The 17,188-nt window shown below is 41.2% G+C and overlaps 1 protein-coding gene across 8 annotated transcripts in view; it reads left to right on the forward strand.

Moving 5' to 3' along the window:
* The window catches only part of GULP1 (GULP PTB domain containing engulfment adaptor 1), a 289,955-nt gene that overhangs the window by 20,927 nt on the left and 251,840 nt on the right, over positions 1-17,188 (forward strand). Inside the window, exon 2 of one of the 8 annotated variants that reach the window (XM_043505460.1) lies at positions 16,897-16,993. The exons of the other annotated variants lie outside the window; for them this stretch is intronic. The gene's annotated coding sequence lies outside the window, so the exon portion shown is untranslated. The remainder of the gene's footprint in view (positions 1-16,896; positions 16,994-17,188) is intronic. 8 annotated transcript variants of the gene reach the window in all.

Below are 17,188 nucleotides of genomic sequence, written 5' to 3' on the forward strand. Positions count from 1 at the left end.
AAGAGCTATTAGGATGATCATGGGAAGGGGGGCTGTATAATGAGAGGAGACTGGAAGAGGTTGACTAATTTAGCTTAGCAAAGAGAAGGTTGATAGGGAATATGATTACTCTCTCTCTAAATATATCAAAGGGATAAATACCAGGGAGGCAGAAAAGCTATTTAAGCTAAAGAACAATGTTGGCATAAGAACAAATGGTTATAAACTGGCCATACACAAATTCAGGTTGGAAACTATAAGGTTACTAATCACCAGAGGGGTGTGATATTGGAACAGTCTCCCAGTAGAAGTTGTTGGGGGACGACAAACAATTAGTTTTAAAAGAGAATTGGACAAATTTATAAGTGCAATGGTATGGAATTGCTTGAGATGGGGGCAGACCTCAGCAGCCCTGGGGGTCATTCTTGATTTATATATTGTATTCCTAAAAGCTCATGCTTTAGGGCTTCAAGAGGTTGCATGCAAGGGTCAGGAAGGGATTCCTCCCCTGCCCCTGCCCCCCATCCCATGTATTCCGGGTTTTTTTATTTGGTCTCCTTCCTCTGAAGCATCAGAGATGTCATGGCAAGAGACAGAACACTAGACAGGGCCATGTGTTCTGAGGTAACACCAAGCATTCTACGTCTCAGATTCTTGGCTTGCTGATTCTTGTTCACATGCTCAGTTTCTAACTGATCGCCATATATGAGGTCAGGAAAGAATTTTCCTCCGGGTTAGACTGGCTGTGATCTTGGGTTTGTTCCCCTTCTTTTGAAGCATGGGGTGGAGGTCACTAGCTCAGATTATATGGATATATCTCACTTAATCAATTTCATGCCATTACAAGGACCTCAGGCACTAGTACACCTCAGTCCCTCCTATTCTGTGCCTGTGTCACACAATAGTTTAGTCTCATGTGGGCTGTAATTCTGTGATCTAATTTTGATTGGGTTAAGTGTATGGTGGGCTGAATGGTGTTGGTGGCCTCTGATATGCAGGAGATCAGCAAGATGATCTGGTGGTCCCTTCTGGCCTTAAACTCCATGACGAAAGAATAGGATAAGTGTATAGGGGAAAATTCAGAAAGGCTCAGGCACAAAATGAGTTACATCTAGTAAGGGAAATAAAAGCAATAAGAAGAGGTTCTATAAATACATTAGAAGCAAGAAAAAGACAAAGGAAAGCGTAGGCGCTCTACTTAGCGGGGAAGGAGAGTTAATAACAGAGCTCAGGGATGAGGTGTTTTTTCACTAAAAAGGTAAATTGTGACCAGATATTTAACACAATATTCACAACAAGCAGGAAGGAACATAAGCAAAAATAGGGAACACTACTTAGATAAGTTAGATGTATTCAAGTTGGAAAGGCCTGATGAAATTTAGCCCAGGGAACTTAAGGTGCTAGCTAGCAATCTCAGAACCATTAGTGATTATCTTCAAGAAGTCCTGGAGGACAGATTTGGTCCCAGAGGACTGGAGAAGGGCACACACCATACTGATCTTTATAAACGGGAAGAGGGCATGAGAATTATAGACCAGTCAGCCTAACTTTGATGCCTGGAAAGATATTGGAACAGATTATTAAACAATCAATTTGTAAGCTCCTACAGTATAATAGGGTTATAAGAAATAGTCAACGTGGATTTGTTAAGAACAAATCATGCCAAACCAACCAAATTTCTTTCTTTGACAGGGTTATTGTCCCAGTGGATAAGAATGAAGCTGTAGATGTGATAAATCTTGATTTTAGTAAGGCTTTTGACAGAGTCCAACATGACATTCTCATAAGCAAACTAGGAAGTTATGGTGTAGATTAAATTACTGTAAGGTTGGTGCAAAACTGGTTGAAAGGACTGAAATCAATAGTTATCAGTGGTTTGCTGTTAAACTGAGGGTGTGAGTATCTAGTATCTAAGTCTGATATTTGTCAATATTTTCATTAATGACTTGGATCATAGAATGAAGAGCATATTTATAAATTTGTGGATGCTATCAAGCTGGGTGGAGTTGCTAGCACTTTGAATTTTAATACTGTCCTCCAAAACTACCTTTACAAATTGGAGAATTGTTCTGAAATCAATGAGATTAAATTCAGTAAAGACAAGTGGAAAGTACTGTACTTAGGAAAGAAAAATCAAATGCAAAACTACAAAATGGGGACTGGTCAGGCAGTAGTACTTATGAAAAGGATCTGGTGGTTATAGTGCATCACAAATTCAATAAGAGCCAACAGTATAATGCAGCTGCAGAAAAGACTAATATAATTCTGGGGTGCATAAACTGGAGTGTGTTGTATGTAGGATGTCGGAGGTAATTGTCCCACTCTACCTGGGGGTGGTGAGGCCTCAACTCAAGTATTGTGTCCAGTTCTGAGTGCCACACTTTAAGAAAGATTATGGGCAAATTGGAGAATGTCCAGAGGAGAGAAACAAAAATTATAAAAAATTTGAACACCTGACCCATAAGGAAAGGTTGAAAACTGGGCATGTTTAGTTGTGAGAGGGGAAGAGTGGTGGGGATGGGACCTGATATGTCAAGAGCTGTTATAAAGAGGGATGGTGATCAATTGTTGTCCATGTCCACTGAAGGTAGGACAAGGAGTAATTGGCTTAATCTTCAGCAAAGGGAAATGTTTTTTCCTGATATCTAACTTACATTCTAACTATAAGGATAGTTAAGCACTGGAATAGGCTTCCAAGGGAGATTGTGGAATCCTTGTCATTTGAGGTTTTTAAGAATAGGTTGGACAATCCTGTCATGGATAGTTCAGGTTTACTTGGTCCTGCCTCAGAGCAGGGGGAATGACAAGGTGACCTCTCAAGGTCCCTTCCAACCCTACATTTCTGTGATTCTATAAATAAAGGACTTTAAGGAGTAGAGTTCAGAAGAAGTTGATTTCCTGAGAGGAATAAAATATAGTTAAAAGGCTGATTGTGTGTAGTTAAAGTTATATTATGGATTTTTATTGGGCTGGGGGAGGAGCGTGGATCTGTGCCTTGCTAAACTGGCCTAGCATTGGATTAGTCCAAGGCACTTTTCTCTAACTCCCCTAATCCCTGGGTATTAGGCCATGGTATGTATGGACCAAAATTGTAAATTGATCCCGTCATTAGCTTCTATCTACAGGCCCAAACTGTGTCTACCTGTGACTATGCACCAAGTCTGCTATTGGGCTTATCACTCAACTTAATAGGCAGCAGATTTAAAACAAAAAAAAAGAAGTATTTCTTTACACAATGCACTGTCAACCTGTGAAACTCTTTGCTAGAGTATGTTGTGAAGGCCAAGACTATAACAGGGTTCAAAAAATAACTAATTGCCAATTGCTTTTAAACTTCTGACATTTCTGATATATTCCAATCCACAGACTGCTAATTTATTTTCCTCTAAGAACCATTGTTTTGAGTGGGTTTGCTTTTTCATTGTTAAAAATCAAAAGTATCTAAATCTCTCAAGGTCAGAATAGTTTGATTGGATGACCCTTGTGGTGCCTTCAAATCCTTAGATTCTATAATAGAGAGAGGTGAAGCAGCATTTTACTTTCCATTTGCTTGTACCATAAGAGTTTGTATTGCATTAACAACCATTCCGTTTACTTTTGTCATGAAAACTGTTATGTATCTTTCCGTTTTGTATGGTAGAGTAAGTTTATCAGTAGTTCTAGGCCCCAATTAACCCGATGTATGCCATGCTTCATTGGGATTACTCACCGTATAGAAAGTTAAACACGTGCCTGAAAGTGTGTATAATTGGGGCTCTATATTCATGTAGAGGAGATTGTTTGTTTGTTTTATAGGAGATTCATTAGGATGATAAAACTGGTTTATGTTTAAAATGGGATTACTGTTTATACTGACTATGAAGCCTGCATCAGTGATATATTGACTTCTGATAAGGGTGAGTATGCACATTAGTATTCTTAGCATTACTGTTTTATTGGTTAATTTATTGGTGAGTGTAAACTTGCATAGTAAATCTGTAGATGCGTAATTTTGAAGGCCAGAAGGTACCATTGTGATCTTCTAGTCTGATCTTGTGCATAACAGGCCACAGGACTTCCCTGAATTAATTTCTGCTTCATGTCCAACGACTGTAATTAACTAGAGCATATCTTTCAGAAAAATGTTCAGTCTTGATTTAAAATTTTTCAGTGATGGAGAATCAATCACAACTCTTGGTAAGTTGTTTCAGTAGTTAATTACCCTCAAAGGATTTTCTCCAAAAGACCTTTTGCAATTGACATTTATTACTGATTGGATAGAGAATGTGTCTCCATCTGAGTGCAAAGGAAACTGGAGGAAAGCTGTTACAGTGAGTCTTGGCTGCTGAGTTTAAACCTACTGTTTAAAAACATGGGTCGGCTCTGAAAAGTGACTGTAAAAATGGCATTGTGGGGTTCCATGCTTATTTTATTTCAATTCCCATAACAAATATGTTGTTTATAAATAAAAATATTTCGATTTTTAGAAAGGACAGGACAGGCAAGTTCCCCCCTCCCCAGCCTCTTCCCCCAGTGTGCTGGATTCCTGCTCATCCTCCTCTCCCTCCCTGCCGCTCATCAGCTGATGGCCCTTGTGAGGGAGGGGGAGAAGCGGAGCCGCATCACGCTCGCTGCTCTGGGGAGGAGGAGGAGACGAGGTGGGGACAGAGCCTTGGGGAAGGGGGGGTGGAATCAGGGCGTATCCCCTCCAGCCCCCTGCTGTGAGCCGCTCTGGGCAGGGGGCTGGGACCACCACCAAGACCATAGCTCACACCCCCAGCCCTCTTCCCTGACCCCTGCACCCCCCCACAACCCCAGCCTTGACTCCAGCACCCTCCCACACATACCCAGCCCCCCACACCCCATGCCCTGACTTCTGCACCCCCTCACACACCTCCAGCCCTCTGCCCTGAGCCCTGCACCCCACCATGACCCCAGTCTTGACTCCAGCACCCCCATGCCCTGACTCCTGCACCCCCTCACATACCCCCAGCCCTCTGCCCTGACTCCGGCACCCCCCCCACATACCCAGCCCCCCCACACCCCATGCCCTGACTCTTGCACTCCCCACATTCTCTCCCCCTCCCTGAGCATCAAACGGGAGCTCCTGAACCCCCCCCCCATTCCTACCTGCACGCCTCACACTAAGCGAGGGCTGCCCAGGTAAGCACTCCACATCCAAACCTCCTGCCCCAACCCTGATCCCCCTCCCTCATTCTAGCTCCTGGCTCCCCAGCCCTGTGCTCAGTGCACTCTCACCCTCAGCTCAGTGCAGAGAGAGAGGAAGAGAATGGGCTAGAACCAGGGAGAAAGTAGGTACTCACTGTATGTGGGCAGGGCTGGGATCCCAGACCAGCAGCGGGCTGGGCAGGGCCGGCAGCCGCGACCTTGGCTGGCAGGAGCCGGTGGACGGAACCCCAGACCGGCAGCGGGTTGAGTGGCAGCGAGCTGAGCTGCTCAGCCCACTGCCAGTCTGGGGTCCCGGCTGCCGGCCCCGCTCAGCCTGCTGCTGGCCTAGGTAAACAGAACCGAAGGCTGGCAGCGGGCTGAGTGGGCCGGCGGCATAAGATCAGCATTTTAATTTAATTTTAAATGAAGCTTCTTAAACATTTTTAAAACCTTGTTTACTTTACATACAACAATAGTTTTAGTTATATAATACATAGACTTAGAGAGAGAGACCTGCTAAAAAAAGTTAAAATGTATTACTGGCATGCAAAACCTAAATTACAGTGAATAAATGAAGACACCACTTCTGAAAGGTTGCCGACCCCTACAGTAAGGCATTCCCTGGGAAATATTCCACCCTCTTCCATCCTCTGACTTTACCACCTCAACCAAGCTTCACAATCTTCATTGTTCTGTACAGAATTAAATTGTTTGTTTAAAACTTATACTGTGTATATGTGTGTGTGTGTGTATGTGTGTATATATGTATGTACATATACATTTATGTATGTATATAAAATATAGTCTATTGTCTGGCTGAAAACATTTCCCTGGAACCTAACCCCACCATTTACATTAATTCGTATGGGGAAATTGGATTCGCTTAACTTTGTTTTGTTTAAAATAGAATTTTTCAGGGAACATAACTACAGTTTTAAGCGAGGAGTTACTGTAAATGGAAGTAGGAATCTCTTGAAGAAGTGGCATATATATACAGGAGAAGGAGGGTATCTTTATAAAGGCTAAGGCTTTTGTTGAATTCTACATTAAATCTCCAACAGGAAAGCTTTCAGGAGAAATGTGGTAATAGCATGGCACTAGGGCTGTCAATTAATCTTAGTTAACTCATGTGATTAACCCCCCCAAAAAATTACAATTAAAAAATTAATCATGATTAATTAAGTTTTAATTGAACTGTTAAATAATAGAATACCAATGAAAATTTATTAAATATTTTTGATGTTTTTCTACATTTTCATATATATTGTATTCTGTGTTGCAATTGAAATAAAAAAGTGTACAAAAACAAAACAATGTAAAACTTCAGAGCCTACAAGTCCACTCATTCCTCCTCCTTGTTAAGCCAACCGCTAACACAAACAAGTTTGTTTACATTTACAGGAGATAATGCTGCCCTCTTCTTAGAATCATAGAAGACCAGGGTTGGAAGAGACCTCAGGAGGTCATCTAGTCCAACCCTCTGCTCAAAGCAGGACCAACCCCAACTAAATCATCCCAGCCAGGGCTTTGTCAAGTCAGCCTTTTAAAACCTCTAAGCATGGGGATTCTAGTACCTCCCTAGCTAACCCATTCCAGTGCTTCACCACCCTTCTAGTGAAATAGTTTTCCCTAATATCCAACCTAGATCCCCCCACTGCAACTTGAGACCATAGCTCCTTGTTCGGTTATCGGCCACCGCTGAGAACAGCCTAGCTCCATCCTCTTTGGAACCCCCCTTCAGGTAACTGAAGGCTGTTATCAAATCCCCCCTCACTCTTCTCTTTTTGGCAGACTAAATAAGCCCAGTTCCCGTAGCCTCTCCTTATAAATCATGTGCCCCCAACCCCCTAATAATTTTTGTTGTCCTTTGCTGGACTGTCTCCAATTTGTTCACATCCTTTCTGCAGAGAGGGACCCAACATTGGACGCAATACTCGATATGTGGTCTCACCAGTGCCGAATAGAGGGGAATAATCACTTCCCTTGATCTGCTGGCAATGCTCCTACTTTTTTAGCTGGCATTGCAAGGTATTTACATAAACATTTGTTTGCTCCTTTGTGCTTTGGCCACCATTCCAGAGGGCATGTTTCCATGCTGATGACGCTCGTTAAAAAAAGAATGCGTTAGTTAAATTTGTGACTGAACTCCGTGGGGGAGAATTTTAAGTCCCCTGCTTTTGTACCTGTATTCTGCCATATATTTCCTGTATAGCAGTCTCGGATGATGACCCAACGCATGTTGTTCATTTTAAGAACACTTTCACTGCAGTTTTGACAAAACACAAAGAAGGTACCAATGTGAGATTTCTAAAGATAGTTACAGCATTTGACTCAAGATTTAAGAATCTCAAGAGCCTTCCAAAATCTGAGAGGGATGAAGTGTTGAACATGCTTTCAGAAGTTTTAAGAGAGCAACTCTCCCATGGGGAAACTACCGAACCCAAACCACCAAAAAGAAAATCAACCTTCTGCTGGTGGCATCTCACTCAAATAATGAAAATGAACATGTCGGTCCACACTGCTTTGGATTGTTATCGAGTAGAACCCGTCATCAGCATGGACGCATGTCTTCTGGAAGGGTGGTTGAAGCATGAAGGGACATATGAATCTTTAGCACATCTGGCACGAAAATATCTAGCGATACCGGCTATGACAGTGCAATGTGAACGCCTGTTCTCACTTTCAGGTGACATTATAAACAAGAATCGGGCAGCATAATCTCCTGAAAATGTAAACAAAGTTGTTTGAGTGACTGGCTGAACAAGAAATAGGACTGGGTGGACTTGCAGGCTCTAAACTTTTACATTGTTTTATTTTTAATGCAGGTATTTTTGTATATAATTCTACATTTGTAAGTTCAACTTTCATGATAAAGAGATTGCATTACAGTACTTGTATTAGGTGAATTGCAAAATAATATTTCTTTTGTTTTTTTACAGTGCAAATACTTTCAATAAAAATAAATATTAAGTGAGCCCTGTACACTTTGTATTCTGTGTTGTAAATGAAATCAATATATTTGAAAATGTAGAAAACATCCACAAATATTTAAATTCTGTTGTGGTTTAACAGTGTGATTAATCACAATTAATTTTTTAAATCACTTTTAATCCCTACATGGCACGGTTACCCAAGAGTTGTTAAGAATGAGCAAAGTTACACAAAATAAAATTAGAAACTCAAAGGCAATTTCTGTTAGGTACCAAATCCAGAATTTGCTTTGCTCACCTGAATGATCTTATTGGAACCATTGAATATTTTGAGATTTCCAGAAAAAGGTATCTAATACATCCCTCTAGAAACTTTCAGAAATAGATTTACGTGTGTGAAATTAAGTTACAAGAAACTAAGAACCACGGAAACATTGACTTGCAGAGCTAAGAAAAAGTTAGGATTTGTTTTACAAAGAAACTAACAGAAAATCATTTAAAAGAACAATGAATTGAATAAATCATTTATTGTGCAGTAATCCCTGAAAGTCTTATTTTATTTTTATAGTGCAGTGTCTAGAAACTTGAGAATGGAATAAATTGGTTAATTAAATAATTTCCTACACTGCATTTGATTAAACAAGTGTAAATTAAAATGTCTGAAGTGCACTAATTTGACAATGTAGAAGTATCTTAAAACCTCTAAAACATTACAAAAAGATAAACCAATTAAAATAATAATGAAACGTGCATCAAAGCAACAATATGTGTTTAAGAAGGTTGCAGTATTATTATAAATCACACGAGAACATCCCTGGGATCTTTCATAAATGCTTAGTGAATTCTTTACTAGATTTGTACTGGTCTTGGATTTATTCCTTATTTGATCAATGCTTATAGGAGCAGAGGTTTTTATTCTGCTATGGCCCTTTCCTTTTATTAATGCATCTGCTCTGCATTTCAGCTCTTTAATTAGATTTCTCTTTTGAGTTGGGAATGAAGAACGTTTGGTGACAGCTTATTGTAAATGCTCCATGATCATTAATTTATTTATTAATCATTACAAAGATGCCTGTTGCTTTCAGGTCCCTTTTTTTTTTTTGGCTATTCACATAGATTTTGCATATCTTGAATTAGAGCTGGTTGGGATGGGATGGAATTTTTACAAAAGAATTCCAAATCTCTCTCCCCCCATTTTTCACTGAACACTTTTGGTGAAATTGTCTGACTAAATTTTTAGGATATGGCTGCTTTATTTTCATCCATAAATTTCAAAGGCTTGACAAATGTTAATTCTCTACTGTGAAATCTGAAGTGATATTTGAAAATAGAACAGAAATCACTATCAAATAGACCTATTCTTCCATGATGTGAAGATAATGGGATACACAGGATACATCTACACTGCCAAAAAAAAAAAAGCTGTGTTCTTAAAATGGGGTTAAAATAGCAGCGAATACATGGCAAAGTAAAGGACTAGAGTCCTACCTTTTCCAAAATGGACTCTTAAGGTGCCCTATTTTAATTTTTTTGGAGGTAATGAACCATTCATATTACTGTTTAATAGATTAAAAAAAGATAAATACCTAGACCTGTGCACTAGGGGTGAAATCCTATCCCAGCTGAAGTCAGTGGGAGTTTTGCCTTTGATTTTACCAGGGTCAGGATTGACCTAGTCAAGTTTTCTCTTTTTTTCTTCTTTGCTACAAAAAGTGAACAAAAAATTGAAAAATTCTGTTTCGCCCTGGAGCTAAACTCACCTCATTTTGGAATTGATATTCCATTCCCTGGGAGTTCAGAGCAGGGCCAAAACTTAGCATATAATGGAAACTCAATTGTACGCTTAACTAGGGAAAGGCTTCTGCCACTCCATTAATTAAAGCAAAGTCACCAAAGAGCTGATCTGATTTACATTTTTAACCTGGGTTTCACTTGGCACTATTTGCTAAACACATGCTTTTTTCCCATGACAACAATCGTGCTGTGATTTCCCCCACCCCTAGATCTTTATTACAAAACTCTTAAGAAACTTGTTTGAGACTGTGAATGATAAAATTAAATCTATTAGTGGAAAATCATGGGAAAGATGACTATAACTTACTATCCATTGGACTGGAGCAAAAGTGAATTATACTGAGAATGTGATTTTTTTTAATGCTATTTTACAGAAATAATGTAACACATTTATGAATCCTAGAGAGTTTAAATACTTAGCGTGTTTTATGAAGAAGCATTTTGAATTTATGCTGGTCTTTTCCTCAATGATATGAGAGGCTAGTGTCCCAGATAAAACAGTCCCACTGTGTATAATTCTGAGGCTGGTTTAGCAATAAGCATTGCACTTGGGGGATCCTGTAGTTCTAATCTCTCAAGTACCAGTAGGTCTTACTATAAAGATTTATGATGAATAGTGTTAGGGCCAAATGTGCTTAGAATAGGTTTTTATCCATTTTTCAAACTTAAAGGGAAAAATAGGCATTAAAATAGACATAAATCTCTAACATAGATATGTCACAGTAATAAGGGCGGTGCTGTATATGTAGAATGAACACCGTGCATGAATCCTTGACTAGCCAGGAGCTAGGAATAACAAGAACATCATAATATTGATGTCTCAACTGGCAGTTCAGTGTCCTGCTTCTCCACTAAGCCAACTCAGTCTTTTATAATTGGTTTTATGTGGTTTGGAGATATTTGAATTTCCCATATTTTACCTCTGAGAAGATATGCGGGTAATTCCACTGAGTACTGGAACTAGATGAAGGAAACTAATTTTTATGTGAGAGAATTTATGAATTGCCCCTGGCATGAACTTACTGTTGCACTGAATGGATTAAGGGCATTGATATAAGTGTGGCATCAAAACAAGTAATAGGCACAAAGTCAGTTCCCCCAAAGGAATGGAAAATCTGAAACTTTGTAGGTGAAACATTCAGTCTTCAAAGTGCTTTTAAGCAGTCAAGATCCTTATAAACCAATGTAACTACATCCATTTGCATTTTAAACTAGTTTTTTTTACTTGTAATAGAAAACAAATGTTTTTAAATTGTGTTTATATAGTGTTATAAAACAGAAAGGATTTTAAGGGGTGGGGTGAGTGTACATACATACTGCAGCCATCATTTCTGGGTAGACATAATGTTGCTTAGCAATTGACTATTCCCGTACACCCATAGCTAGGGCCCTACCAAATTAATGGTCCATTTTGTTTAATTTCATTGTCATAGGATTTTTTAAATCTTAAATTTCATGATTTCGGCTATTTAAATTTGAAATTTCAAGGTTTTGTAATTATAGGTATTCTGACCTAAAAAGGAGTTGTGTGTGTGTGTGTGTGTGTGTGTGTGTGGCGGGGGGTTGGCAAGGCTATTGCAGGGGAAGCCGGGGGTTGCAGTACGGCTACCCTTACTTCTGCACTGCTTCTGGTGGCGGAGCTACCTTCAGAGATGGGCAGCTGGAGAGCAGGGACTGGTGGCAGGGATCCCAGCTCTGAAGGTAGAAGTAAGTATGCCATGGTATGGTATTGCCACCCTTACTTCTATGCTGCTGCCTCAGTCAGCAGCCAAAACTCTCCAGCCACCCAACTCTGAAGGCAGCAGTGCGGAAGTAAGGGTGGCATGTATGTTGCCACACTTACTTCTGTGCTGCTGCTGGTAGGGTGCTGCCTCAGAATTGAGCACCTGGCCAACAGCCACCGCTCTCCAGCCGCCAAGCACTGAAGGCAGGGCAGATGGAACAGGAGTGGGAGTACATGAAGATAGGTTGGGTCCATTAGTTGTGTAGCTTGCGTGCAACGTGGAGATTTAAAAAAGGGTTCCTTTAAAAGAAAAAGTATCAAATTATCAATTAGGAAGCATGTATTCTTTGTAAATCCTTGGGAAATTATATGCTTTGAATAGGGTAGTAAGTGTGCAGTATGATGAATGATGTGGCTAAATGCCATCAAGTTCCAAGAGGTACCTAGACTGATGAGGGTCTAGGGGCCAGGGAATGCAGGCCATTCTGTTCTGTTTCCTACAACTCTGCCTACCTGCTGCATCGTTTATGAAACCCCTATTGTTCTTCTTTTGTAATGGAAGCTTCCTGAGAAACTTTAAGGAAAAATCAATCTAAAATTGTCAATAAGGATGATACAGCTCAAAGTTCATTCACTAACAATATTGCTATACAAATAACATATCCTTAAAATCAACCCTAATTTACTATGTCTTGTCTTTGTCAACAAAAGTGCAATGTTGACTATGAAACAACTTTTTTGTGTTGCAGAAGAAGCGAGGTCTATGTGGAACAAGTTAGATAATTCCATTGAGTTGTGTTGTCAGGGTAATACTTGGATTGTAAGCTCTTTGGGGCAGGGACTGTTTTGTTTTGTTTGCACAGTGCCTAGCACAACAGGGTCCTAGTTGGGGCTCCAAGGTGCTACTACAATACACATAGTTTATAATAATAATAACAGGTTCCCTATTAAGGACCACATTTGCTAACCTGAGTTCTTAAAGTGCCCTCTTTTGATGTAACACTGAACAAACAAACCATGCTGTAAAAAACAACAACGTTTTATGTTTGTTTGTGCTAAATTAAAGGAAAATGAGGTAAGGCTTGAAGACATAGGTGGCCATTTAGAGGTGAAAAGCTTGAAGAGGCAATTAGAGGTGGAAAGCACATTCCCTGAAGATTCTGTTAGCACTGGGCATGCTCCAGCCCAGGGGTGAGCTTGAATTTCCCTATAATTGCAGCTCTGGGCTCCTGTGGGCTGTGCTGGGTCTGGGCACCTGAATGTAGAGCAGGAAAACTGCATTTTCTATGCTCTCAGTGACATCACTGCCAGGCCCATGCAGTGTGGGAAAGTGTGGTGCAGTGTGTGCCTGATTCATATGCAGAGAGGACAACAGGGTCTGGAGTGGAAGGGGGAATAGACTGGGTCAAGGTTCCAAAATCAAGCACGCAAAAGTTACAAAAACAAAATATTTGACTAGCTGCTGATTAAGAGCTCGAGCACCATCCATCCTCAGCACATGGGTCATGTGGAAATAATGGTTTGTGATCATGTTTTTAAAGCATGTATCATAATGTATATTTACAAAGCTGATTAATTCAAGTTGGATGGCCAGTCTTAATTCTGGCAATCCTAACTTTTGACTGTGTGACTTTGCTGCCCTAATAATTGTGTTTTACCATAACTTTTTTGTATGTAATTGCCTAGGTTTTCAAAAAGCAAAGTAACCCCCACCCAAAATTACATCATGTGGCATCACTGACACCCCCATGATTCATCAGCATGGTTAGAACATTTAGCACTGACCTCTAACACTTTTTCTGTTAGCTTAAGTGGCTATGCTACTGTTGCTATGTGGATCAGAATTAGACGAGGATGAAGAATTACAGTTTGGCAGTGAATTTCACAGGTGTTTGCATTCAGCAGAGGAATGATGAGATTCTGGAATCTTGGGTCCCATTCCAGTCTCTGGAGGGAAGTGTGCTCTAGTTGGCACAGACTCTGCTGCTCCATTCCTGCCAACTTGTCCCTGTCCCAATCCTACCTCTTCACTACCTCTGGCTCCTTGCCCTAGTCCTGGCTCTTCAGCCTTCTCATCCCAGTCCAATTCCATACCCGGCTAGTCATAGTCTCCCTCTTGGGGCTTGCTTTTCAGAGTCCAAGTCTACTATCCATACGCAATCCCAGTCACTTTGCCCAGCCATGGCAAGTTCCTTTCTCCTAGCTCCTCCATCTGATACGTCTCTCCCCCCCATTCACTGACTCCCTTTCTTAGTCTCCCTTTCCAGGCTTCTCCTCTCAGTCTCCCCCCAGTTGCTTGTCAGATTTGTCTCTCATGCCTTTTCATGCTGATTTCCATCCCTCCCCCTACTTGTTCCTAGTCCCTGTTTTCATGCCCAACTAGTCCCAGTCTCCGTCCCTATGCCCAGCTCTTCCTCTCATTTCAGTGGTGTTCCCTGCCCCGAAGCAACTGGCTCTCATTCTCCCCCTCTTTTCCTCCCCAGTAATCAGTCTTCTTCTCCTTTCAGAACCTCTGCTATCTCAGTCCTGATCCCCCTGGCTCCCAGTGCCATTCTCCTAACACAGCTAGGCACAGTTTCTCTCACCACCCTCCCTTTAGTCCCAGTCTCACCAGCTCCCTGTTGCAATCTAGTCCTTTTCCTTACCCCAGTCTGGCTTTTGTCCCCTCTGCATTGGGATCGGGCAATTTCTGTCTCCACTGCCAGGGGGCAGGGTCACTAAGAGCACAGGAGAGACAAGCTCCGTGCTCTCTGTTCCTATGTCCCACCCCAACCTGGCCCGGAGCAGCCATTACAGGGAAGGTCTGGCTTTTTGCTTTTGTATGCCTGGGCTGGAAGGAGCATGCTCAGCTGCTCTGTGGGGATGGCATGTGCAGAGTCTGGTCAGCACAGGGAGCTGTGAGAGCTTCAAGTATTCTCACTGAAGATGGAATCTTCAGAGACTTTAGCTGCTAATGCTGAGGTCTATTGAGTAGGTGCAAACTGATTTCTGGTTTTTATAATTTGGCCAAATTTGGTAAAATTGTCATGCAAAAGGTATATCTGTGATACAAAGGCCATGTCCATTCCAAATTTCAAATCCCTGCTCCAAATCATGGGGGCTGCAGTGCTATTCAAACAAAACGTTGCCAGACTTTAACATGGGCAAAACAACAGTTCCCACCCTCATTCTTGGAAACAGCTGAACCATTTTAACTGAAATTACAGGAGAAAAATATTCAACCTGTGGCAGACTCTTGGCATGTAAAATTTCAGTCCAAAAATTCAGTTATAGTTTGGTAAAATTATAAGCAACTGAAAACACTATCTTGTATGGGAAATGTCCGGCAACATTACAGGGCTGGTAGGGCCATGGTGTGAATGACTTAGGGGGATTGTCCTGTGGACCAACTACTGTATCATTCATGACACAGTTAGCAGTTGCTCAAGTGGAAAAATAATATGAGGACTATATTCTGTCTGTTAGTGCAGTTTAACAGCTTGAAACAAGACCTGCCAATGAAGTGACCAACCAACTCTCTGCAAATGACCAGCATGTGTTTCAAATTACTTTGTTATGAAAGAAAGCTTTTTAAAAGCTGCTGAAAAACAAAGGAGTAGCGAGCTGCAGCTGGCTTAAAAGATATAAGTGAGGGGGAAGTTGGTGGGGTCTGTATCTGGTATATGCCTACAGAAGTCTCTACTAGCCCAAGCAGTGCTTCCCTGGTGTGCACTGTTATTGTTAGCAATGTGGTGTCCAGCTGCCTCCCTGCTGCTGGAGCCTTTTCCCGCCACAGGGAAAAGCTCCAGCAGTGGGGAAAGGACTTCAGCAGTGGAGAGGAAACAGAGAAAAACTCCTGCTGTGGGGAGTTGCCAGAGTCTTTCCCTGCGGCAGTGAAAGACTCCAGCAGCAGGGAAAGGCTCTGGCTGGGGAGAGGCCCCAGCAGCTTCCCACTGTCAAGCCTCTCCCCTCTGCCTTCCTCCACTAGTCTTTCACTGACCCATGTAGCTCCACACCACACTGTGGATGCACCCCGCTTTTCACTGTGGCGTATAGCCACACATACCCTATTTGCTGCTGTACAGTGGTGTCCAATGTAAATGTAACCTAAAGCACTACATTAGCTATGCCTTTATTACTGTAATAAATTTAACACAGATAAATCATTGCCAGCTGTGATGTAAATGGTTAATTCTCTACATTAAATTCAAGCTTTTAATTGTTTAAATTCAAGCAAGGTTAGAAATAAAAGTCATAATGACTCTGATATATTGTCTTGCCAAGATCCTAAAGTGCTCAGCAAAAGAGTATTCACTTCACCCATTCACATTGTACAGATGCTTCTGGGATGAATTGCAGCCTTTAAGTTGTCAAAATGAGGGTATGAAGAATGATTAGGGCCTGATCCAAAGCCTGTTGAAGTAAGTGAGAAGCTGCCATTTACATGAATGGGCTTTGGATCAAACCCATGTGGGTGGAGCATCTACCCATTCTAAATTTAGCCAAAAATACAGTAGCTAATATCACTGCTTATTCTTGCAAAAGATGCAAATGGGATTTTTTGTTCTGAAAGAAGAAATGTCAGAGATATGCTACATTGAATATTGTGTGATTTACATAGCAAGGTCCCCATCCAAGGCCCATTGAAGTCATTGGGAGTCTCTCAATGAACTTTAGTGGATGTTGTAGTTTACCATTCATTTAGCTAATGTCATACCTACCTTTTAAGACCGTCAGCTTCAAGTCAGCAAAGGTCACATCTTGTCACAAACTATATCCACAGTCGCATCCTCTGGATGAGATGTCTCCATGTTAACCATTAAGAATGTCAATCATTCTCAGTAGTCTAACTGAAAAGCAACCTCCCTTGCTGCCCTGAAAATGCTTTCTGAGTTGATGCTGAACAGAGGACATTTTCAGTTAGAATACTGCAGTTTTGTATGAATTGTGTGTTTTCACCACATGCTTAAAAGAGTTACAGCCATGATTTTGCCACCTGAGATGACTTTTTAAATAATGTCCTTATTTTCTCTTCTCTAAATAGATTCCTGTGGCTCCCTTCCCTCATTACTGGCTCTTTCCTGGGTCAGAGCAAAGTGCAACTGCTGGCCACAAGGTCAGCCCAAATATTCAGACATTCATAAGAAAACTATGTACCAGCAGGATTACGTAATGTTCAAAATATGGTGCACACATGGACTTGCTGTATCATATTTCTCTTGGAACATTGGCTCCATTGTTAGTAGTAATAAGTGAGGGATAATAACTTGGGAGGTGAGCCATACATTCACTTTATAGTTAAGTTCTGCCAGTGCAGTGGCTACTGTGTGATCTTTGTTCCAGGCACAGATGCAGAGTGCAGCTTGTCTCAAAGTCAGTGCCAGTAGATGGGACAGTTGCTTCTTGGAATGATCCCCACTGAGCTTTGGCACTTGTAACAGTAAGTGTCTGCCTATATATTAATTATAATATATATTAATTATAACGGAAGAATAAGTATGGTGCTTACAGCGCTCTTCATCCTGGAAGCCAAATGTGACTTACCAAAGTGCTGCTAAATTTGCACCTGCACAGCACACGCAACTTGCAGTTGTTGGGTCCCAGATGATGGTTTTCAGGAAGGTGAATGAGATGA

Source organism: Dermochelys coriacea, chromosome 11 (genome assembly GCF_009764565.3).
Source record: "Dermochelys coriacea isolate rDerCor1 chromosome 11, rDerCor1.pri.v4, whole genome shotgun sequence".
Taxonomy (NCBI): domain Eukaryota; kingdom Metazoa; phylum Chordata; order Testudines; family Dermochelyidae; genus Dermochelys; species Dermochelys coriacea.